General features: G+C 34.5%; 1 protein-coding gene and 1 non-coding gene across 3 annotated transcripts in view; one reads left to right on the forward strand and one right to left on the reverse strand.

Annotated features, from left to right (window-relative positions):
- The window catches only part of LOC126965274 (Ig-like and fibronectin type-III domain-containing protein 2), a 217,806-nt gene that overhangs the window by 134,822 nt on the left and 56,295 nt on the right, over positions 1-26,689 (reverse strand). For both annotated transcript variants that reach the window (XM_050808773.1, XM_050808772.1), the window contains exon 2: positions 6,565-6,591. The gene's annotated coding sequence lies outside the window, so the exon portion shown is untranslated. The remainder of the gene's footprint in view (positions 1-6,564; positions 6,592-26,689) is intronic.
- On the forward strand, positions 2,246-2,318 carry Trnal-caa (transfer RNA leucine (anticodon CAA)). Its single transcript has one exon. It is a non-coding gene; the product is annotated as a tRNA-Leu (tRNA).

Consider the following 26,689-nt stretch of genomic DNA (forward strand, 5'->3'; position numbering starts at 1 on the left):
CACGTGTCCAATTGTCGTAATTTATGAAGTTATACTTCTTTAGGCCCGTTATGAAAAAAATAATGATGATAAGTGAAATTTTAAGATGCGCGCGCATCACTTACACAAAATTAACAGGGTGAAGTTGGTTCCTAAAATTTTCTGACGTTTGCGGCGTTCGTTATTTTTTTTTGGTTTCTACGTCCATAATAATCCAATCCAATAATTAGTCCAGTAATAATATAACATTAAAATTGTAATTTTGCGACTGTGTGATGCCAAAATAAAATAAAATAAAATTATTTGGATAGGTAAAGGGTTCAAGCCCGTACAGCCGAATTCGTTATTAATTAATTAATTGTTACAGCCATTGTTGCAAGATTTTTACAATATTGTTCTTTCTACAAACGTATTAATACGAGGAATAAATAATTTTATGGATTTTTGCTTTGTTGGGCCAAAGAAATATAACTTCATGCGTACATACATAAGAAAACATACACTTTTCTTGTTTCCCTGTAGATTTGTAACCCCAATAATTGAGTATATGGAAATTCACTTGACTAGCGCTTCACATAAAAAAAAAATTGTTCGATTGCGCATCGTCAATGATATAAGTTTCATAATTTGTGGCACAATTCATTGCCCTGAAAAATCCTAATTTACAAAGATACTTAACCTTAACCGGTGTTAGTACAAAAAATAATTTAAACAGGGCTTAGACAGGTGTTTAGTTTAACAGTGACCCAACTATAACAACGTGAGTGACCTAACAATAACGACGTCTAAAAATGAAGTTTATCTTTTTCTATTACAAAAATGTGTTTAACTAAAACGTTGTTAAGCACGACTTCCTTACGTTCCGTTACATGCACCTTAGACATGCTTCGACTACTGTTCAAATTTAAGCAATGTCTAAAGATTGTTGAACGCTAAAAGAAAAACATAGATTTGTAATAGAACTTCTTTAAAACAATAATTCAACAGGTGTTTTAATACTGCAGTAAAAGAAATTGCAATGAAGCCAAATGGGACTCGAACCCGCAACACCTGTTTTTCCGACTAACTTCTAACTAACTCATATTTTTCTTAAATCTTCTCTATTCATTCATCATTATAAATCACATCAAAGACAGAGACTTAAAATACATTTTACTTCCTAAAACTTCGTAAAAAAAAGGTGTTTTATGTAAGAAACTCTCTCATTACATAATATGAAAGGCATAAAAGACATTTATTTTCTCAAAATAGATTCCTTTAGAATTCCTTTTGATGTCAATTCTAATATACTAGATAACACTACAGCTTCGGAAACGAATGGAGCTCTTAGAGAGAAGAAGCGGCGCAAGAAACTCTCTCAGCATTCTTTTTTTGCGCTCATTTTAATAAAAATATATTATTTTGTACTGTCATTGCTATTGCTTGCTAAAAAATTATCATAATCTAGTCCCAGGCTGTCCGATCTTCGATATTCAGCTGTGGAGTAGTAGGACAGAGCCATTTTTTAATAAAACATTATTTGTTTATAGAGGATGCCAGAACAGTGGCTGGGAATTTATTATAAATGTGTATCTAATGTTTATATGTATGTCATGGGTTAAAATAATTATTTAATAATTATGTAAGAGAAACTAATCAGTACTGGTCAAAATTAAAACAATAATATAAAAAAGAAAAGATATTAAAGAAAGACATGCAATGTAAGAACTATCAAGTAATTATTATAAATTTGCAAAATAAATACACACTGTATAGCAAAGTATCTAATTAAACAACAATTAGGGGCACAAAAAGTGCATCGGTAAAAACTGTTTCCGTGATGTTTTCAATGCCAACTTTAACCACGTAGTTTTTAATGAAGAGTTAATGATGTATTACGTTATAGCTTGTACGTGTTCCTGGGGAAATACCTTGTACGGTATTGTAAATGGTCTTATTGAAGTCACAGGTATAAAAAAAACGCTCGCGAATAGGAATTTATTAGTTAGTAATTCGTTTTTCATGCGCACATTAAATATAAAAAGAATAAGTACAAAACGAGTAGGAAGTTTGTGTATATGTTAAATATTCTCGTGAATTTGCAGTGATTTTGTGTAATATAGTTATAGGTATTGTTTAGATTTTCAAGAGCGATATTTCAATTCAATTTCCTAAGAGGGAAATATTGGGGTTGAGCAGGTTATCAACTGTAAAGTAGATCCTGTAGATGAAGCCACAACCTGAGAGTTGAACAAAGCATACAAGATTTTATGACGATACGTCACTCGAACGATTAGCTCAGTTGGCAGAGCACTGGCACCAAACGCCAGAGGTCGTGGGTTCGAGTCCCGCATCGTTCACAAAATTTAGTTTTCAAATTTTATTTGTGTATTAATCCTAGAAGTTTGGGTTATCACTTTAAAAACATAACAAATAGTAAAAGGTATCGTAAAGTTTTTATTAGAAAGACAGTGAATTTTACGATGTGTGTACGGAAATAAACTAATGACTAGTAATAATCTACTAAATCTTTTCAACAGATTCCCAATATTAATCAATTTATAATTTAGATCTCATTATCTATTTTCTTCTCAAGAATAAAATTCATATTCTTAATTAATAGTTATTTATGCAACTGTTGTGTAATAAGGGGTATTAAAACACGAATGTGGGTTTATCATACGAGGCGAAGAAGAATGATAATAGTATCACATGAGTGCTATTACCTAATTATCAACTGCTGTGTACAAGACTTTATTTACACCCATAATATGAATCCTCTATAAAAGATTCTGAAACAGTTAGATAACTGCTAACATTAAAAAAGCCAGTCCTAGTAACCATAATATCATCCAAAGGAGTGTTATTATGAAAACGAGTGTTGTAATGTTGTACTGAATTTCATTACAACACTCGTTTGGATGATGTAATGGTTATTAGGACATTGGGTGTTTTAATGTTGGCAATAAGCTAATTGTTTTATAATTATAATCTTTAATAGAGAATTTAAAGCATTGGTGTAGATAAAATCATTTTAAGCATTCCAATTCGTGCTGTCTACTTTTTCAAGAAGATTAAAACTGTATTCGCAACTTGCAATGCATTTGTATTTAAACAACAACATGGTCATATAAAGGCTTCCCCTAAAGATCTCCATGACGATCCCTGCGCTACCCTCATCCAACCTATTCCAGCTATCTTGACCAGATCGTCTATCCATATTGTGAGGTGCCTACCAACAATGCATCTTCCAGTACTTGGTCGCCATTCGAGAACTTTACTGCCCCAACGGCTATCTATACAACAAGCTAGTTACAATTACAGCATTTAAGATATATATAAAAACTGTTTTAATGGGGAAAGGTTACTATAATATTAAGGAATATGTTGAGGATAAAGAAGTTTGAAGTACGGTACGATGCATATCGCGAGTCTCTTACGTAATTAAGTTTTTGACGCTTTTGCGCACTTGTGAACATTTTATGACTATTTACAGATGCTTTTTGCAAGTTTACGTAAATATTTTTTTTTTCTTTTCATTTTCACAGCGTAAGGGGTTTTAAGTGCCCATTAAAGTTTAATACAAAATGAAGGTGCCACAACATTACTTCACAAAGTAGTCAAGTTTCTAGTTCAATACCGCACTTACAATTGCGCGATAATTTACTGTAAGGCTAAAGGATGCGTTCTACAAGGTTCACAAGTCATTTGTATGCTAATTCTGATTTCAAATAAAACGGCATTACTTACGTAGCAGACCCTAATTTGAATTCATTATGTTGTTCGAGCTAGCATGGGATTATTGCAATAATATAATTTAAAATAAAATTTTAATCAATTTTAATAATTATATGTTATAATTTTTTAATCCAATTTAGACTGCTTGGTTTCAAATACGTAAATCAAGTGTATAGCTATAGGCATTCTATAGTAACTTTTTAATTTCTTTATAGCCAAATTCAAATATTTTAAAAAACCACTACTACAGATCCGCAATAGGGTTGCAAGATGGCAATCGAATATAATAATTATTGTAGTACGATATATTTGGTAGGTCTGAGAATCGGTCGTCAGGTGTACGCGCTTTTCTTGAAGGTACCCATGTCGTATCGTCCCGGAAACACCGCACAAGGAAGCTCATTCCACAGCTTCGTGGTACGAGGAAGAAAGCTCCTTGAAAACCGCACTGTGGAGGACGGCCACACATCCAGATGGTGGGGATGATATCGTAACTTGTGGCGTGTCGTGCGAAGGTGAAATTCGGCGGCAGGAATCAGGTTGAACAGCTCTTCGGAACACTCCCCGTGATAAATGCGGTAGAAGACACACAATGAAGCGACGTCTCTACGCAACGCCAAGTGATCCAGCCGTTCACAGAGTACTGGGTCCCCGACAATTCGAGCTGCTCTGCGTTGCACGCGGCAGCTAGCTTCGTATAGATTTTTGTACAACCCACAGAGACCTTGTGGTCTTTTTGTGCTAAATTATGTGAATACTTGCCCTAATTAGTATGTGTATTAACGAATGCCAAGCAAACAATGCGGTACAGAGAACAATACTGCAGATGTACCATAATTAGGCATAAAATCCTTGAAGCGTCATTATGTTATGCTTTTGGTTTTATCTGTGACTTGGCACTTACTTTAAATGCATAACTAATTTAATACTACAAGGCTGTATCCAAAAGCATAAAAATATAGAACTTAAAAAATACAGAATATTATTCTGGAATTAAAATTACTGGGTAGTTTTTAAGAGAGAGATTGGTGGAGGCCTTGCTATCAGATTACCTCAAGTTTTTTATAATCGCCCTTTCCTGTAATAATGTGTGTGTTTAAATTATGTATGTACTTCATTTGTTTATACCATATAAATATTTGTAAGCTTCATAATAATCAGATGCTGTATCTGCCTTAAAAGATAATGCATTTAGAAAATTACTGTAGATTAAATATTGTAATTATCACTGGTGGAATGTCAAAAGAAAAGTAGCACATTGATGCATTCGTACTAACTCTACAGAATTTACTATTCAAGAAGTGCTTTGGTGACTTCGGGTGTACATATACCCCCTTATTCATAATAGTCTGCTTACTTAAAGCATTGCTAATTCGCACTCTGTCTTCTTCTATTGACCTAAGACAGAATGAGAAAAAACACTTCTTAGCGGAGGTTTAAAGTTTGCGGACCATTATGAATAAGGGTTAAGTCTATTGTTACTTGTTTTATAAATTGGATTAATTTGAATTTGTAGATGGAACAGAATAATATAAAAATCGTGAAACAAAAATAGGTGTTGATTGTAGATAGGTGCAAATTTGAAGATGTACATATTTTTCTATAATAAAATAAATTAAAAAATGGTCAAAAAAATAAAAAAATATATTTAGAGGTGGGCTACCCTTATCATATAGGGGTATGAAAATAGATGTTGACCGATTCTCAGACCTACCCGATGTGCACAGGATATTTCATTAAAATCGGCTCACCCGTTTCGGAGGAGTTTAGTGACAAACACCGCGTCACGAGTTTTATATATTAGAATATTTAACTGGAGAGAAAGTTACTCAAATGTATACATCTACGGATCCCAGAGTAGGTAAGAATAATACAATTTCATATACCACGATCCAGACATACTTTACTGGGTTTTTCCACCAACAGCGATGTATATATATGCTTTTACAACAAGATCCCAGAAAATTTTCAAAACAAAAGCATTATGTTATTTAAAAGAATTGTTTATAAATGTTTGTGTGTAAAGGTTACTATAACATAAATAACTTTCTTAATGATATCACAGATTGGGAATGGAGCGACCGCCCTCGGGCTATTAAATAATAAGTTTAATTGTACAATATTACTTTGTATACATATTTCTTAATGAAAAAAAAGCCCGCTGAGTTGGTTGCGCCCATTTTTCTCAGGCATGAGGCATTCATTTTGGAATGGGTGGTGGTTTTTTTTGACTTACATTAAGTGATATCACATCCTATTTTGAATAAAAATATTTGAATTTGAACAGTAACCCATTCATATATGCTTTGTTAATGAACTATTTTTGGTATACTTCCAAAGAGGCCTCCATGTTTCTTGCGAGACAGAAAGAAATACTTGCACAGCTCATTTTTTGTATCTTACCAGGTGAATTGAAGTAGAGATATTGTTATCTATTTGAAGAGTCATTGATGATAATTATATTACCAAGTCTTATACTTTTTAGGAAGCAACATTACCAATATTATTACAATAGGTTTCCTTTGGTAGCCAAATCAATGCAATAGTTTTAACTTCTTATGCTGCGCCCGAATTTATAAGGAACTTAGTTCCTATTCAACTTACATCAAAATTTTGTAAATTTTCACGAGAGTTAAAAAAAATCTTAAAATATTGAAACAAATCTTATGACTATATTTACAATACTATGGTTATATTAAATTAAAACTATCATTGTACACTACCCTGGTAGTGTACCAAGAATACTGGCAGCATTTCCGCGATGGATACCTTGGCTGATCCTCTGGCCGAAATAGCTGCCAGCGTTTGGGTTTCCAGTAGCACTAGTAAAAATTCAATAAAATTTCTTAAATAAAGGTGTGTACTTACAATATTTTGGTGAACTTTGGTGAGTTTCTGTAACAAAGAAAATATATTTTGTTTAAATATTTGCAACATTTTCTTATGTGCTTACATATTTTTGCTTATTTACAATAGAGACTGACACATTTGTGACGATGTTGTCATTGGCAGTCGAAACAGCTGCAATGAAATAGCTTGGACAATAGTGTCAGAACATTATGGATAGACATTAACAAAAATAAAATATAAATAATAAATAACATTGTCAGTCACTACCAACCACTGTATGTCAGTCTTGATGTATGCCTTGGTAATGCTGGTTAGAGGATATAAAGCCAACTTGTACATACATATTTTCAAAGTAAATAGAAAATCTTATATGTGGTGTAGTATATCAATATATACATACATACAAGTCATACAATCAGGTATGAAGTATAAAAATAGTTAAAAAAAACTAAAAAGCACGCTTTATATAAAATTCAACTAAAAATAGAAAATAAATTTAAATTGAAAATAGTGGGTTTCTTCTACACCCCACGCTTTTTTTTACAATAAAATATATTTTTTTAACACTATTTTCAATTTAAATTTATTTTTTAGTTTTTAGTGCTTTTTAGTTTTATTTTTAACTATTATTTATTTTTAATTTTTTAGTCAAATTAGTGTAATGTCATCGGTCCTCGATAAATCTACAAAGTTTGAACGAAATCTAGCCGTTTAAAGTGGGTCAAAATCGCGCCCAAAGAAGTCGGTTACAAACATACAAACATACAGGTGAAGCTAATATAAAGCGTATAATAAAAGGAGGAGATACAGGCTGCGGCAATGCGGTGAGACCAAAGCTTAAAATTTTGTCAGCATTGGCCTAGAGACCTCAACCTTATATTGAGAGAGGAGGCAAATCTATATCGATATAAAGCAAGAGCTGATGTACTTGATGGACGGATGCGGACATATCCCTAGTCAGCCCAGAACCGTTCTGTGTCATACATAGACCACTAATGCACAAATTAAGTATCCACTTATGATAGTACATCTTGTACCCAGAAGATAATATACAACTCACTCCCAAAGAATATGGAACTTTCTGGAATACTGGTCTAAGTTGTTACATTCGAAGAGCCGCCATAATTGACAAATAATATCTCGACAAAAATGTCCGCAATGTAGACAAAAGTCTACATTGTGGCATAGCAGTGAGAGGCTCCTTTGCACAGGGTGCCGGCTAGATTATGGGAACTTATTATTATATAATTGAGTCAGCATTACTGTGTTTCCGTCCGAAGGGCGCCGTAGCTAGTCAAACGCAATTGTGGTGCAACTCAGAATTTTTAGATTTTTCAAGAATCCTGAGCGGCACTGCGTTGTTTGGGCAGGGCGTTTCAATTACAATCAGCTGAACGTCCTGCTAGTCTCGTCCTTTATTGTCAAAAAAGAATACGTACAACTTCAGTGGCAATTACACTAAATATAATCATAAATGTATATACACTCCCTTTAAAAGTATCCCAATAAAAGTATTTCTAGTAATCAGTTTGCATTTGTTACCACCATGCAAAGAATGTGTTTTAAATAAAATGCAAACAAGAAAATATAGGTGTAAATAGAGCTGCATAAAACTTAAACTCTTCGTTGTAATATTTGTAAAGAAGGTGGAAGAAGCGTTGTTGTCTGGGTTATTGCTTTTCAACTTTTATGAATAGAGTTACCACGGTGTTGCTAGGGCTGTCAACCGATATAGAAAATATTTCTGCGAAGCGCGTCAAGCCTTCTCGTTTGAGAAGGGTTGTTGAGATTCTCCCTTTGAAGTGTTTGTGACGTTATGTTAAATATTTTGACATCAGACAGAGAGTTGTTATAATATTTGAATATTTCAAAAAGGTTTTATGACAATATCATTCATGATGTGTAAAAATATCATTATAAATAGGGATGTGTCTATAAATCCTAGTTGAATCATTTTATATCCCATACTATGTAGTAATTAAGTATTTTTAAGTAACAAGTAAAGCAATGTTTGAGAATGAAAACAATTAATCACTTTCTCATATACGAACAAACTTTTTTACACGTAACCATTTTGTGAGCTGTTTGGCTCATTTCAAGGTCCAAATATAGGAACCTTTAAAAAACGCAACGCCCCCTTTAGGTGTTGGAAGAGAGTATGGGCGACAGTGATCACTTACTATTCAGGTGACCTGTTCCCTCATTTGTCTTTCTCTTCCAAAAAAAAAAAAATAAGAATACCTTAGTGATGTACCATAATAATTATGATCTATCATTATAGTCACTTCAGTTTTTTCATTAAAAAATGACTGTCATGTCAATAAATGTAGATGTCAATAATCAATTGCGTAAAACGTTCCGTTAGTGCAAGATGACCTATTTTTTAATAAATCATAATAATTTATTTCTTTTGACTACCATATCTTAGCGCCTCAATAATTTTTGTATAAACATCTAAACTTATGTTTATACTTAATATAAACTTGTACTTGTACGATGCTTCCTTAATTTTTAAATTATGTGGGTCCTTTCTCTCCTTTATGAATATAGTAAAAGAATCGTGAGGTAACCTCTCCTTAATACCTAAGATAGTTTATCTGTTACGTACTTTTTTTAATAATTTTATGATTCACACAAAAAAAAGAAAAAAGATTAATCAGAAATATTCAATACCTACTCTTGCCTTAACACTGAATAAAGAAGAAAAAAATTCCATTGCATTTCGCTATATTATGCTTTTACAGTGTGTTATTTTAATAATTAATTAATCCTAAGCTTATTCGAAGTGGTCTCCTTTGGCTGCGTTAAAATCTATGAAAACATATTTAATAATTAAGATTATTTAAGCGTGGCAACCCTGGATACAGCGACGTTAAAAGCAAACAGTAAAGTTAAACCAAACACAGTATATTTGTTGTCAGTAGGTCACGGTTATTACTTGTCATTTAGCGTTCCTGTGTATTTACAAAGTTGACGGAACCAAGGTTTATGTTTCATAAAACATTAAGGGCCTTTAGAGATACTGACTTAATTATTATTATTAATCATTTAACAGATGTTAGGGCTGCAACGCACATGATGCTGAATAGGTTCCACAGGGCCATCTTTTTTTGCCACCATCACTGTCTTTGATTCGGTTGAAAGCGTAGACTTACAATATACTATCGTATAGATCATAGTTTCTCAACCTTATTTTGCTCACCGCCAACTTTGAGAATATGTTTTTTTCTAGAGTATTTTCGTGTATTTTTTGCCTTTTTAGACTATATTTTTTAATCTACCCACGCCCCATCTGCGCCATCTCAATGCTCCCTAATTTTCTCTGGGTCTTCTACTCCCCCCGAAAGTCTCAAGTCCACAAGGGGGCGTTTTCGCCCACGTTGTAAACATATGGACTATAGACAAACAAAGTGTGCGCGAGTTAAGAATATCTCTAATGGAGATACAGCAAGATAGAAAACGAAAGCGAATATGTTAAATGTAACCAATTTTCAATGACAAGTCGTAAACAGTCAGCCACGCTTGGAATAAGCTCCTTAGTATTTTGATTATTAAACTAGCTTTACCAGTGGGAGGCTCCTTTGTACCGGATGCCGGCAAGATTATGGGTACCACAATGGCGCCTATTTCTGCCGAGAAGCAGATCCTATGCAAAAGAGCCTCCCACTGATGTCACGAGACTTCTCAAATTTGTCACTATAAAGAGTTGCTTAAAAACCCATTCAAAATAGACTTAATACATTTTTTTCCTACAACCTTTTGAATTTAATGGTCATACTAACCTCAACTAAATAATATTATGAATGCGAAGGTGTGTGTGTTGTTAGTTACGCTTTGACGACTAAACTGCTCAACTGTTCATTATGAAATCTTGCACACACTTTGCCAAGGTCACAGAAAACTATACAGAGTAAATTAAATTCAGAGTTTAGTGTCCGAGTGAGCGATAAATAAACTTTAGATCGGCTCCACATATAAGGATCAATGGTTAAAGAAAGTTAAGGAACAAAGAAGAAAGGAGAATTTTATCAGGTTATTTATATTAAATCGTATTTAATTAATATAATAATTATTTGTTTAAATTTATAAAGATACGTCCGTTATTTATAATAAACTTAATTGAATATTAATTAGTATGATGCAATGACGAGATATCACCCTGTAGGTTTTAAGTCCAGTGTCCAAAATACTAAGTAAATACTAACCGTGATCATTACACATGTGATATTAAACCTCTGTAGTTCTATTACTACTTATTTAATTGTCTATGGCATTCTTCAAACCATAGACTCAGAATATACCAACGTACAGGCCAACTGATAGCCTTATTTTGATTTGTCAATGTGTGCTTGGATGTGAATGGAAGAGAGGACAAACGAACGTACGGGTCACCTGGTGTTAAGTGATCACCGCCGCCCACATTCTCTTGCAATACCAGAGGAATCACAGGAGCGTTCCGGCCGTTTAGAAAAATGTATGCGGTTTTTTTCTATAACAATTTCCTTTAATTCTATAATATTCGATGATTAACTTTTGATTTTTGATTAATATTTAATTCTTTCATTACAAAACGGCAATTACATTCTTTAACATATAATATATATAGTCATATTACGACGTATATATCCGAGTGGTTAGCGACCCTACCTACTAAGCTAGAGGTCCCGGGTTCGAATCCCGGTAGGTGCAAACATGTATATGTTTGAATATGGATGTTTGTTTCCGAGTCATGGATGTTTATATGTATTTATCTATGTTTAAGTAAGTTTATCGTATTAAATCTATCGTTTTCTTGCAACCCATAGCAAATGTAATGCCTAATTTGGGGCGAGATAGTTTGTGTAAAAGTGTGTCAATAAAAAAAAACTAGATATTTTCTTCTGAATTCTAAAAATATGAAAATAAGGTTCTAGTGCAATAAAATAAAGTAGGTTTGGAATTTGACTTTGAGTTTCTATAGTTATGGTATGTATTGACAAAGGTCTTTGGCCGTCATCCAATGCTGTCGCGATGCAACAGCTATGCTTGTGGTCAAATATATTGGCAGGTGCTAACAACCTTCCGGATACCAAAACACAAAGCTAAAAGACTAGATGTGACAAACTATATTATAAAGAAACGTCTTTTAAAACCGTAGTGTGGAGAAATACAATATATCCAGATGGTGAAGATAACATTTAAGTTCAATAACGAGACCTCTACGCAACCCAACGAAATAAAATAATACCATTCATAACCTGTATAGCCGAGTGGTTAGCGATCCTACCTACTAAGCTAGAGGTCCCGGGTTCGAATCCCGGTAGGTGCAAGCATTTATATGATGAATATAGATGTTTGTTTCCGATTCACGGATGTTTAAATGTATTTATGTATGTTTATATGAATATATGTATGTTTAAGTAAGTATATTGTATTAAATATATCATTGTCTTGTAACCCATAACACAGGCTATATATGCTTAACTTGGGGCAAGATAATTTGTGTAAAAAAGTGTGTCAATATTATTATTATTCACAGATAGAGATGCTCGGTGTAAGCTCTGCTATATTTCATACCGCGCACCATTGTTTGCGGATCCACCTACACAGGTCATTATTGAATTCAGTCTTCAACATGACAATTAACTAACACCAAACCAATGGTGTAAATAACGGTACAAGCGAATAAAAAGCCATGCCACGTGATCGTTTCCATATGATTTAAGCACACGCTAATGTTAAGCTTAACTTAAAAGCATTAGTTGAAATTAATGATACAACTTTACCCTTACTACAATCGGCCGCGGAGTACTGCCGATTGTAATGCAACATGCGAAAGATGGGCGAGAAAATTTTAAGCGATGTTTTTGTATGAAAATAAGGGACGAGACGACAGACGCAGGACGTTCAGCTAATGGTAATTGGTACGCCCTGCCCATTACAGTGCCGCTCAAGATTATTGAAAAACCCAAAAATTCAGAGCGGTACCCAGTAATTTACTAAGCTACGGTGCCATTTTGACCGAGTCACAGTAATGCTTACACATTACTGCTTCACGGCAGAAATAGGCGCCACTTTAAAATATGTTGTCTAGAAATGAATCATCTAGTACTTTAACTCTTTGTTTGGCAAGCATCCAATGCTGCCGGCAGTCGACGCCTACAGTCGTGATCAACATCGACAGGTGGTAATCTCTTCCGACACGACTATCTGCCACTTAAATGTACTTCCGTTGTTTCTTTGTTTGGTATGTCTGAAACACTATTGACTGACCTTACTGAATTTAAAATCTTAATTGATACAACATTAGTACGATCAACGAATTTGGTTTTTTTTAATGAACATAAGGGTCAAGACGAGCAGGACGTTCAGCTGATGGTAATTGATACGCCTTGCCCATTACAATGCAGTGCCACTCAAGATTCTTGAAAAACCCCGAAAATTCTGAAAGGCACTACAACTGCGCTCGTCACCTTGAGACATAAGATGTTAAGTCTCATTTGCCCAGTAATTTCACTAGCTACGGCGCCCTTCAGACCGAAACACAGTAATGTTTATACATTACTGCTTCGTCGCAGAAAAAGGCCCCGTTGTGGTACCCATAATCTAACCGGCATCCTGTGCAAAGGAGCCTCCCACTGGTAAATGAGTGGTGGTTTAAAATATGCATAGCATATATTCTATACTATCATAATATGTTATATTATTTTTAAAGTGAAATCTTCTACAATGAGTACTTTTGAGGCTGAGAAAAAAAATTCAAGATCGGATAAACTACATGCGAAGAAGACTTACGAGGTAATCCGGATACCTGTTAAGTGATTACCACTACCCACGATCTTTTGAACACCAGATTAGATGGGTTTTACCCGGCTTTTATATTTTGGAAAATCTCAGTGCCAATAAATTTTGAATTAATAAATCTAATTCTAGTTGCGATTATTGTTATTTTTGGAATCGGTCGAAAATCATCGAAATCGGTTGGCGCGATATTGAGTTATTAGTTTTATTCTAGTTGTATTCTCATGGTTGCCATTGTCAGATCTGGACCAAATTGCAATGGAACCACACGGAATGCACCAGCTTATAAATAACAAAGAATTCTCAAAATTGGTTCACTCAGTCTAAAGCTCTGAGGTGATAAACATAAAAAACATACCGACGAATTGAGAACCTCATGCTTTTTTGAAGTCGGTCAAAACTAAAGTTCCTTCCCTCCGTCTGTATATTATATGGTTAGATCTTTAGAACTACGCAACGGATTTTGATGCATTTTTTTTGTCAGATAGAGTGATTCACGAGGAATGTTTATATGTATAATACATGCATATTAGAGTAAAAATACACTGATAATTTTAGAGATTTCTAATGTGAATTCGTAAATAAACACATTTTTGTGCGCTTATATTGCAAACGCTAGCTGAACCCTACGAGATAGATCAAAATAATGTACTACAGTACTGTACACCTTATAAAGGTCTACAAAAAAGTAAGCGATGATATATGTCTACCTCTTAGGAATAACCCACCATAACCATTTTTTATCCTTTACTTTTTACGTGAAATAATGGCTTATTTACATAGCAATTTTAAGCAATACAGCATTAATCTTTATCCAATTAAGTATTTTAACTACATTATGCATTTAATATATATCAATAGGGTCTTTACAGAATGTCATTTAAATTAATATTATTGAAGATATTACAGATTTGAAATGTAGGGAGGTTTGCGGCGGTACCGGCCGGGAGTTAATGGGCGCGTGCCCTTTAAATACCTCAAATGAAAACATGTTTGTATTGTCTAAAGGCAAAAAGCTGTGAACGTTGTATATAAAAACATTCTGTGGTATATTTATTAGCATTGCATTATAAAAACACATACAAACAAACCCGCAACACAGAACTAGGCAATGATTATAAGTGCATTAGAATCAACCTTGACATTAAAGATAATCGTGGCACAACGGAAGTGAATATAAAAACAAAATGGCCGCCACAATATATCGTTATTGTGAAATCAATTTTAGCTTGTTATTCATTCAAGATTATTTGAACAAGCACTATTGATCTGTTGGCATTATATATTTTATCTCCAACACCTTTTGGCCTTATATCCTGTGCATCTACTTTTTATTCAATCGTTATATCTGGAAGGCAGAATAATATTATATCGTAGGCTCAGAACCAAAGACTTCTATGAATACTACTAGACTACTATACGTTTCGATGCAATATATTAATAGTCTAAAATTTTTAGTTTCAACAGTAATTAATGAACATAAGAACTTTTTAGTGTCATTTATATTCTACAGAGTGTTTGTTTTACAATATTTTATATAAGATCTTATTTTATTTGAATTATCATATGAAATTAATCAAATGGTTAATTTAAATTGAGCTATCATACCTAAATAGCTGTAGATTCAGATATTTATATTTAATAAGCTGAAAATCTTTCTGCCGACAACCAAACGTCAACGTCATTCAAGATCCCGTGGAATATTTTTTGATAGTTCAAACTTTAATACAGTTAGCTGGAATTTCCTAAACAACGAAACAGTAAGTTTTACTTCTTGTTTGTTATAAAAGTAATAAAAAAACTCGATAGTAAAACATATTTAACAGAAATTCTGTACGTAGTCAATGGATCGCTTCAGCTATAAAATATTTTATTTCATGTACATGAGATTGCCAATTTGGGATCCATCTAGCCAGTAAGAAAATAGTATCATAGTTAAGTTGGAGCCATTCTTTATTCAGTTTAAATGCTGTTATATTGGCAGAAGGTTAAATTGGTGTCATTATGAATACTTAATTTTAAAATGACATTGTAGAAAAAGTGAATTCAATGACCCATTCTGGAAAAATTCAAGCGTTGGAAATTATTAAAAGGTCAGGTCAAGAGTACCCTAAATCGGAGACATGTTTGAAAGGAATAATGAAAGTGGACGAAGCGAAACAAGTATGTAAGGATCGTAGCAAGTGGAAAGAAGTGGTCTCTGCCTACCCCTACGGGAAAGAGGCGTGATATTATGTATGTATGTATGGAAATTATTTTCAACTATTGGCAGCATGCAAGTCTAGAGCAACAGCTTATGATATAGGTATATTTTAAACTTCCTGCTAAGAAAATTGAAAATTTTCGAAAATTCAGGAAATTATTGAGTCGTCTATCTAGTTTTCATCAGATCTCGACATTCTAAGGTCCTAGGAATATTCTACGTCTGTATGTATGTATGTGTGTGTGTGTGTGTAATTGATGTATGTTAACAACTTATAACTTTTTTGAACGGCTTGATCGATTTCATCGTGGTTGGCGCCATTCAATAGGGATTGACCAAACTTAGATTTTGAATACAATTCAGACCGATTCAGACTGATAGGTTTTAAGTACCCAATCTCAAAAAAACTACGAACACTTTTATTTTTTTATTGAGGTTTTTGGAATACCTTTTTAACTGCTTTCCTGCCGATCGATTCAAAAAACTAAAACAGGTCTTAATATCAAAAAACCACGTCGACGGCCACCAAGCAGGTCAAAATCGGTTGAATCGTTTGTGAGTTATCGTGAAGAAAAAAAAATCGACAAAAGTGTTTTTTCAGAATTACTTTGAAATTCTGAGTTCGATCAATTGAAATTGAAAGTTTCTTTATATGGCTGAAAAACTGCATCAAAATCGGTTCATTCATTCATAAGTCATTGCCGTTTGAAAATTCATTAAATAGTGTTTTATTAAACTTTAACCAGACTTTTGTTATCTTTTTTCCGTAAACTTATTTCCTATTATTGTGTGTTTCAAATGTTAAGGTGTGTACAGGCTGGTGAAACGAAATATGATATGTATCATTCTACCTTTCATTGCATGTTCGCTGCAACCGTCTACACGTCATAGTACGCTCATAACGCGCATTTACTACGAACCTTCGCGTACGTCTGTTTCTGCTATTCCGCCGCCAACGCGCCACATTGTGTTCGTTCGAAAAACCGACAAATTACGGGTCGCTCCGCGGGTGGCTTGTAATTCTCGTAGCGGGCGCGTGAAATGCACATTTCGCACGCACAAGGTGTCCAAACTATGCGAATTTTTTAAAAAGTGTGTATCTTTTCATGACACATTGCAGCGATGTGTTCGGCGAATTCTTTTATTGGATAATACATTTCAAGTTACGTTTCACCAGTCTGTACGCACCATTAATATTCATTTAAAATCTCAATATGTACTTACTATGCACTGCTACCGTAAGACTTCCTCCCTCTAAATGACCACGAATATTTCAGCAGAGATATCAACACGTATATTTTTGAAATGGCACTCGGAATAAACGTCTTCCACTCCTAATTTATTCTTCATTCTCGTTTTCTTACATGAAATTCTACTTACTTTACTGACCCTCTTATAATAAAATAAGGGACGAGACGAGCAGGACGTTCAGCTGATGGTAATTGATACGACCTGCCCATTACAATGCAGTGCCGCTCAGGATTATTGAAAAACCCAAAAATTCTGAGCGGCACTACAACTGCGCTCGTCACCTTGAGACATAAGTTGTCAAGTCTCATTTGCCCAGTAATTTCACTAGCTACGGCGCCCTTCAGACCGAAACGCAGTAATGCTTACACATTACTGCTTCACGGCAGAAATAGACGCCGTTGTGGTATGTTCCACTGCATTTTTTCCTACAAATATGGATACTTAGATTAAGGATAAGTCTCCGCTGCGCTCCAACTAGATACTGCAGACGTAGTCGCAAAGTGCGGCAACTAATACTACGCCTACGTTGGCGTACCTCGAGTACCAGTCTTCAATAACGTGTGACGTTGACGTGCCACATGTTCTGTTAAACTTTGCTAATAATTGAAACTAAAATGCCGGGTTGCATAGTAAAACTTTGTAAAAATAATCTTACAAAAAATAAGAAAGACACTGGGATCACATAATATCGTCATTTAATATTTTGAATTTTAATTTCAATGTAAAATAACACGAAGATGTTACAAAATTTGATAAAAGCCATTGAGTGTCAAGATGCCACGCACACAAGCATCTAATAGTTGCCGTTATCAAAAAGCTAATGTAGTGCGGTATCTAGTTGGAACGCAGCAGTGACCAATCCTTAATCTGAATATGGATACTTGATAATATAACGATGAGATCCGAACAAAATCAACTACTTATTGGACAACGATAGTTAGGTCATTATTAAAAACATCCAAGTATTCATGTACGGACGAAGTATAAAATTCAATTGTATATTTAAATCCCAAAAGTGAGAGATTTAACTTAAAAATAACAAACTGTTAAGTATAATGTTGACAATCCAATATTATACGATCTATTTTTTTATTAATTTAATTTATTTTTTTCATTAAAATTAACACAGCATAAAAGAGCTGCTGAAAAATCTTTTTTTTATGACAATAAGGGACGAAACGACATTCATCTGGTGGTAATTGATACGCCGCTAAGAATTCTTGAAAGACCCAAAAATTCTGAGCGGCACTACAATTGCGCTCGTCACCTTGAAACGTTAAGATGTTAAGTCTCATTTGCCCAGTAATTTCGCTAGCTACGGCGCCCTTCAGACCGAAACACAATAATGATTACACATTACCGCTGCACCAAATACCAATTTTTTGGCAAAGGAGCCTTCCACTGGTAAAATACTTAACTTATTTCTAAAGTAAATCATATTGGGTAATATAATATCGTAAAGTCGCAATCACGCTCAATAGTTACAATATCACTATAAGATCCAAAAATAAATTTAAATAAATCAAAATCAAACATTTGATACAAAAATATAATTCCACATAAAAATTTAAAGCGATAGAATATGCTACGTTACCCGACACTTACGAGTTTTGTCCGTGACACTCAATTTCAAGCACAGTTTCGGATTTATTCCCTCACTTCATACGATTTTATACGCTTTTAAGTCCATTCGAGCGAAAGATTTACAGCCCGAACATATAGGTTCCTTAATTAACAAGCATTCTATCGAGTATTTTCTGTATTCGAAGGTTTCTTTGCATTGCCAACAATCGTTTGTCGATCAAAGATTATCCTCGTTTCAAAAGGAGTTCTGTTGTTAATTTCTGAATATAATAATAATACTTAAAAAGTCTATCCTTTTGAATAGCCAGGTTTATCTTTAAATGTACATTGGACATATGCAGTACCGGATTAAGCAAGCTTCGTCTATATTCGAGTGTCTGACGTGGATCGTCTTAGTAGGAAAAGTAGTAACGTTTCACGTGATTGTGATATAATGGGAGAAAAGCTTCTAGGAGAACTTCTCACCCGCGGTATATATTCGCGGGTGACAATGACCTACTCATCTCACGTAGTGAGTATACGGTTTTTTTCCCACCTGGATGAAAAACTCGCTATTAGTCCCTGGTACGAAGGACAAAAGTTGTCTTGCTGGGAGAGAATCAGCCAGTTTTGTCCGTCGTACCACGGTCTAGACAGCTTTTCATCGAGGTGGGAAAAAAAGTTAATTCAAACATCCTAATAAGATTCTCCAATTGCTATGAGACATTTTGAGTGCCCAATTCTGGCACGAGACTCATTTCGTCTCGTTCCAGAATTTGGTGATTCAATATCTCCTGAGGATGCCTTGTGTAGAGGCCAAATATGGGTCGAATTTATTTAAGACTAATCTTAGCTCTTTTTTATGTAAATAAGGGACGCGACAAGCAAGATGTTCAGCTGATGGTAATTGATACGCCCTGCCCATTACAATGGAGTGCCACTCAAGATTATTAAAAAACCCTAAAATTCTGAGCGGCACTACAACTGCACTCGTCACCTTGAGACATAAGATGTCAAGTCTCATTTGCCCAGTAATTTGCTAGCTACGAAGCTCTTCAGACCGAAACGCACTGCCACTTTACACTCAAGAAGGCTCACAACAATTGGATAATTATGGATTTCTGCAAAATAATACCTAATGCAATAAATTTTTTTAATAAGTTTCACGAAAAAATAACGCTCAGGCAGAGATGAGTGGGTTTAAATATGCGGGGCCCCCGCGTGGGGCCTCCGTTGTTAATCCGGCACTGGACTTACGTATTTTTGTACAGTTATATACAAGTATGACATTTACTGTGTTATTACAAAACCGTTAAACATGACGTGTTGAAAAATTGTTTAAAAAAAGTTCTGTAATAAATTTTCTTTTCAGATTTATTTGAGTAAATAATCCCAGAAGTGAGGGTTATCACTTTAAAACATAACAAATTGTTTAGATTTGCAAGAGCGACATCTCAAGTCAATTTCCTTATATGCAGGTTATCAACTGTAAAGTAGATTCTGTAGATGAAGCCACAACCTGAGAGTTGAACAAAGCATACAAGATTTTATCAACGATACGTTATCAATCGAACGGCTGACTCAGTTGGAAAGAGCGCTCGCACGGAACGCGAGAGGTCGCGGGTTCGAGTCCGGCATCATTCATAAAATTTTGATTTCAGTTTTATTTGTGTACAGTTCTATTACAAATGTGTGTCTTTCTGTTGTTTAGCGTTCAACAATCTTTAGACAATACTTAAACACAAGTCTTTAAACACGAGTCGATGCTTGTCTAAGGTGTGTCTAACGGACAGATCACATTCATAATATGTAAAATGATGGCAGATAGATGACAGCTGACAAAAATTGCACTCCGTTCCTATAATTGTTCCTGAACACTTCTGTTTATGTTGTGCTTTACGAAAGTTTTAGTTAAACACAAGCTAAACGCTGTATTGTTATAGAAAATGATAAATTACATTTAAGACGCGCTTTACAAAGCGCATGTCCGGCCACATACGAAGTATTGCTGTCATCTCTGGTCTGGCGCACCCCAGTATCAGCTCTGTCTATTTGAGTGCGTGCAACGCAGAGCACTTTGACTTGTCGGGGACCCAGTGCCCAGTTTCATTGTGTGCTTTCTACTGCGTTTATCACGGGGAGTGTTCCGAATAGATGTTTCACCTGATTCCTGCCGCTAAATTCCACCTTCGCACGACACGCCACAAATTAGGATATCATCTCCACCATCTGGATGTGTGGCGGTCTTCCACAGTGCGGTTTACTGCAAAGCTGTGGAATGAGCTTCCATTTGCAGTGTTTCCGGGACAATACGACATGGGTACCTTAAAAAAAAGCGCGTAAACCTTCCTTAAAGGCCAACACTCCTGTTATTCCTCTGGTATTGCAAGGGAATCTGGGTGGCGGTGATAACTTAACATCAGGTGACACGTACGCTCTTTTGTCCTCCTTTTAGATAAAAAAAGACGTGGTTATTGTTAGGTCACTGACGTTGTTATAGTTAGGTGACTGTCTAGCAAAACATGAGTCTAAGCCATGTTTATAAATTTTTTTCAATAACACCGTTTATGTATAAGCATGTTAGTTATTCGGAAAACGGTTCAAAGCGTCTAAAAGAGATTTACACTTCAGGAAAAATCATGTTATGCATTTAGAAGGGTAGTAAGTAACATAAAACGGTCCAACTTATAATACCCGTTATTGAAAACATTTTATTTAATATATTTTGTTTTGAATTTTTCGTTCCGCAATGCAGCCCACTTCAATCATATTTATTACGTTCGAAATTATTGTGTAGCTTTCATATTTATATTGAGTTAACATGAACTTTGATGCAAAAAGGCCTGGTTAGCCGTTAGGTGCTGTGTTATGGAAGTTTAAAGCTGAAAGTGAGTTAACGAACAATAACTAATTGAGTTTTGAGGATTTTCAGCAGCGGAAAACATTAACAACCTTACAAAACTTGATATAAAGTTATTTTTTATGATAATAAGGCACGAGACGAGCAGGACGTTCTGCTGATGGTAATTGATACGCCCTGCCCATTACAATGCAGTGCCGCTCAGATTCTTGAAAAACCCAACAATTCTGAGCGGCATTACAATTGCGCTCGTCACCTTAATACATAAGATGTTTAAGTCTCATTTGCCCAGTAATTTCACTAGCTACGGCGCCCTTCAGACCGTTGTGGTATCCATAATCTAGCCGGTTTCCTGTGCAAAGGAGCCTCCCACTGGTAAATAGTTATACCTGAGAATTAACCAGGAATATGCAAAATGTTGACTATATCACTGACAAGACTGTCAATACAATCATAATTTTGAAGTTTTCTGAATGTCAGGCAGCCTTTCAAATAAACGTTATACGTCCGAATAAACCAATTATGAGCAAAACGTCTATTGGCAAATATTTTGCATATTTTTTTGGTTGGTTTATACTCAGGTAAAAATTTATACCAAGTTTATTTGTAAGGCCGTAAATGTCGAGTCACCGACACGCTAATATGAATTGTATATCATTACTTATGATATAATTTGCTGTACAAAAAAAGTTCTTTTTAAAGACCACCGCCGCCCACATTCTCTTGCAACACCAGAGGAATCACAAGAGCGTTGCCGGCCTTTAAGGAAGGTGTATGCGCTTTTTTGAAGGTACCCATGTCGTATCGTCCCGGAAACACCGCACAAGGAAGTTTATTTCACAGCTTTGTAGTACGAGGAATAAAGCTCCTTGAAAACCGCACTGTGGAGGACCGCCATACATCCAGATGGTGGGGTTGATATCCTAATTTGTGGCGTGTCGTGCGAAGGTGGAATTCGGCGGCAGGAATCAGGTGAAACAGCTCCTCGGAACACTCCCCGTGATAAATGCGGTAGACACACAATGAAGCGACGTCTCTACGCAACGCCAAGTGATCCAGCCGTTCACAGAGCACTGGGTCCCCGACAATTCGAGCTGCTCTGCGTTGCATTTATATATATTTATAAGTATTTTTGCGTTTTGAGAGCATTTAGCAGCTTACAACAGTGAGAATTTGTATGTATGTATGTTTAACGAAATATCGAGACAGTTAGCTCAATTGAAATGAAACTTTACATGCATGACTACTCCGACAAACATTGTTACGTTAGTGCCGGATAGGTGGCGCTGGTGGCAGTGCTTTTATTATTTTGTTTTTTAGGTAAAGCGAAACGCAACGGGCACCAGTTGGTAATTTATGAAATAGTTTAAAATTGGAAGAGCTTTTTAACTATTTTAAAATAAAAATAGCCTATAATTGTTACCATACTAAAGTATGTCAATGCCTTCATCTTTGTTTTGATACAAATCATTTTTGTAGGCTCGTATGCATAACATATTCAATGTTTACTATTCAAAATAAAAAAAATATCAAATTCTGAACAATTTTTAGTTATAAATTTAAAAATTTGTAAATATAAATGGTTCCTAATAAAAAAACTAATAAATAACGTTATGTGTACTTCATAATAACTTCACTGGAGATCACTTGATCGTCGCTGATTCGAGCCGGTCTTCGTTGTATGCGGTCAAATGGAAGAATATTTCCTCTATTAACCCAACTTAAACTATAGACTATTTTATTGAATAAGATTACGTTTCTATTCAATGTAAGAAATAAAGGTAAGCAATAATTAATCGCGCTTCAGTGTGGTCGGCATCAAAAATGAAAAAACTTGCAGATTTTGCCTTGAGGCTGACGAAAAGCCTCTTCATCTACTCTGCGATTGCAGCTCACTAATGCATAAGCGTAACACAATCTTTGTCAACTACACTTTGCCACCAGATGGTGTTTGTAACACTCGCGACAAGAAGATACTTTTGTTTGTAAAAGCTGCAGGGTTTGACGAGGAGCTATATATATATGTATACGCGCGCTGTTAGTCTAAACCGGCTGCACATGCCTCGGGCATCGAATGCGTTCGGTAAAACAACAACAGCTTAAATAGTACCTAGATTGATTAATAAACTGCCACGTGACTTGACCGACTCGTTGACTGGGACAAATTTAAAACAGAATTAAAAAAAAACTTTTTAAGACTTGACTGACCACCGATCAACTTATCGTGCTTAACTATTATTAGCTATACAGTTTCTAACGATTGTGAACTATTTTTTCTTTTATTAATTTAACTCTGTTTGTGTAGACTTAATTTAGCAATTGTGTAAAACCTCAGTGGTTTTTATTGCTTTGAAACCGCAAAGTAAAATTTGTTTTTTATTAATAAATATATATATAAAAAAATATAATATAAGTGGCGAACACAATAGTTCAATTTTGGACGCTGTGTTACTAGGAATCATTAGGACTCGATAAATAGCCACACTCTTCAAATAATAATTATAATAAGCAATATTCATTCATATTCTTTAATATTGCATAACGATGAAGAACTCTACGTAAATAATTATCTTGTGCAAGAACCAAAACGATAGTTATGACAATCACAATAATAAAGAGATAATAGCGAAACCTTAACAAAACATAATTGAACAAAGATTTTTGCACATCTCATAAGCGAAGCGTTGATTATCGAACCGGTATATTTTTTTTTATTAAGTATATATAGGAACACATTGTAGACATTCTCAATTAATATGAGTGTTCCATGCACATTGCAAGTTGGTAAGAGCGGTCGGACGGAACCCAAGAGAAGTGGGTTCGAGTTCCGAATAGTTCATAAATTTTGTATAATATTAATATTCAATTATAAGAAGGGTTTATAAATAATATAATGTTAGAAAACCTATCGCCGTATCGTCAATTTTTTATTGAAAAATCATATCCAAAGCCTGAGAGTTGAACAAAGTATACAAGATTTTATGACGATACGTCAATCCAACGGTTAGCTCAGTTGGGAGAGCACTGGCTCGGAACGCCAGAGGTCGGGGGTTCGAGCCCCGCATCGTTCATAAATAAAAAATTGTTTTTAAAATTTTATTTGCATATCCAAAGACCACGTTTTTTGATTGAGTTGCAATAAACTTACACTTTTTATATATTAACATTAACGTATAGATAACCCATAATATAATACCACTAGGCTATATTATAGTCTAGTGGTTAGTGAGCCTGCCTACTGAGCTAGAGGCCCCGGGTTTGAATCCGGTTAAGTGCAAACATTTATATAATGAATATGCATGATTGTGTTAAATATATCGTTGTCTTCTACCCATAGTATCTACAGACGATGCCTATTTTGGGGCAAGATAATTTGTGTAAATGTGTGTCAATTAAAAAAAAAATACACATATATATTTGTAGGTCTGAAAATCGGTCGTAGTCTTTTTTTAATACCCCATAAATTTTGCTATTTTTTTACTACTTTATATGGCAATACAACGATTGCCGGCTCGGCTAGTTATCAAATATTATTTTTGATAAAGAAATGTAGTTTTACAGTGAATTCATGGCTGATTGCTATATTTTTTCATGTTTTCCATTTAAGAAATAAGCAGAACGTCTCATATAGGCTGCAAGTCCTAAGTCTTCTTTTAAAAAACGCGACAGATAGATAGATATTCTAGATGCTATCTTCATGTCCCGAGATAAAATCTTTTGCTTTTGGACAGGATCTCTTTGACCTTTTTCGAACGAACTCTACGTGGACGGTCAGACCTTTTTTTGTCGCAAAGAGAGGAGTTCTATGATGTAAATTGCATATGGCTCCAAACCTACTTTGTGTAATGCAATCACAGCGATTCGGTTCTCTTTATCATCCCACTCCATTTTAATATCGCAACATATTGTAGAATTTATTGGCGCCAAATTGAGAAAACTAAATGAACAATCATATAAAAATGACAGGTTCCAAATTCAAATGTAAACGTTTGTTTATTTTTAATTGTAACAGTATTTATGGCCAGACTAAGTATATATTAACATTAACATTAACAAAATTTATTGAAGTAGGCGTTACTTTGCGGAAATCCATAATAATACAAATGATTTAAGTTTTCTTTAGTGTTAATTCCGCCAATATTTGTTTTTAAACAATTCGACACGTGTTTCGCCTTAACACGAGGCATCCTCAGGACGTGTTGTCTCCCCAAAATCTGGCACGAGAGACAACGTCTCGTTGTCAACAACAATGTCTATGTCGTGTAGAGGCGAAACACGTGTCGAATTGTTTAAAAACAAATATTGGCAGAATTAACACTAAAGTAAACTTAAATCATTTGTATCAACATTAGCATCAATCGCAACTTCGGTAATAAGCTGTTAACTGCAATAAAAATCAATATTTCAAGCATGGAGACCGGATTTAAAGTATCAAACTGGCTAAGCTTCGGAAATGTAAACGGTTCACTGAACACACTACACGAAGCGTACATATTTCCTTCCTCAAACTTATATTTGAACGTTCGCGATCCAGCGTTCGTTATTTTGTAATGCTTATTCTATTTTCAAAATGGAATTTGTCATTTTTAAAATCAATAACTCTGATTAGTATATTCTATAATTCTTTGATTTTTATTAGTATATTCCTTGATTTTCAAAAAATTTAGTACAGAGACAAACTAGAACTCGAAAAAGGACATCGATCTTTTATTGTCTACACCGTAGATAAAACCATGATGCTTTGTACTAAGGCACTTGATAAGAAATAATTTATAAACATTTCTTCGAGTATTTTTGTAACTTTGACCTACATGGGTTTGAAATAGGAGATTAAAAAAAAATTCTTTAAATTAAGTATATACTCGTAGTAGTATTGAAGAATCAGTTTTTTTCCTGTAAAATGTTTTTTTAGTAGGAATGTTACTGTATGTAAAAACATAATCTAACACAAAATACGACACCATTATATTTTTTAAATAATATTCGTTAAAACACATAACAATAACGATAAAAACACAAAACTTAAAACGCGGTCCAATTTGACAGGAGACTAATCGACACTAAATTGTTTCAAAACAGTGTCATGTCTTAATCTATTCCATTTCTTTCTCACACCTAGATTTTTATGTTAGGATAGTTATCTCACTCTCACACAGGGTTCATTTATTACGCTAGAATACTCTAAATTTATGAAACAAACACTTTTTTTAAAGCGTATATTAGTTTTCGTTTCGTTTTGTATCATTATGAAAAACAATAAAATACTTAACGGCAGGAACAAACCTAAACTTGTTATGCCTACTAGTCGGCTAATGTATATGCTTTTACAACAAGATCCCAGAAAATGTTCAAAACAAAAGTGTTACGATATTCAAAAGAATTGTTAAAAAACGTTTACAAGAACATAATTGGCTTTCTTAATGATTTCACAGATTGGGAATGGAGCGACCACCCTCAGGCTATTTCATTTTTTTTTATATGAGAGG

The sequence above is a fragment of the Leptidea sinapis genome, chromosome 7 (assembly GCF_905404315.1).
Source record: "Leptidea sinapis chromosome 7, ilLepSina1.1, whole genome shotgun sequence".
Classification (NCBI taxonomy): Eukaryota; Metazoa; Arthropoda; class Insecta; order Lepidoptera; family Pieridae; genus Leptidea; species Leptidea sinapis.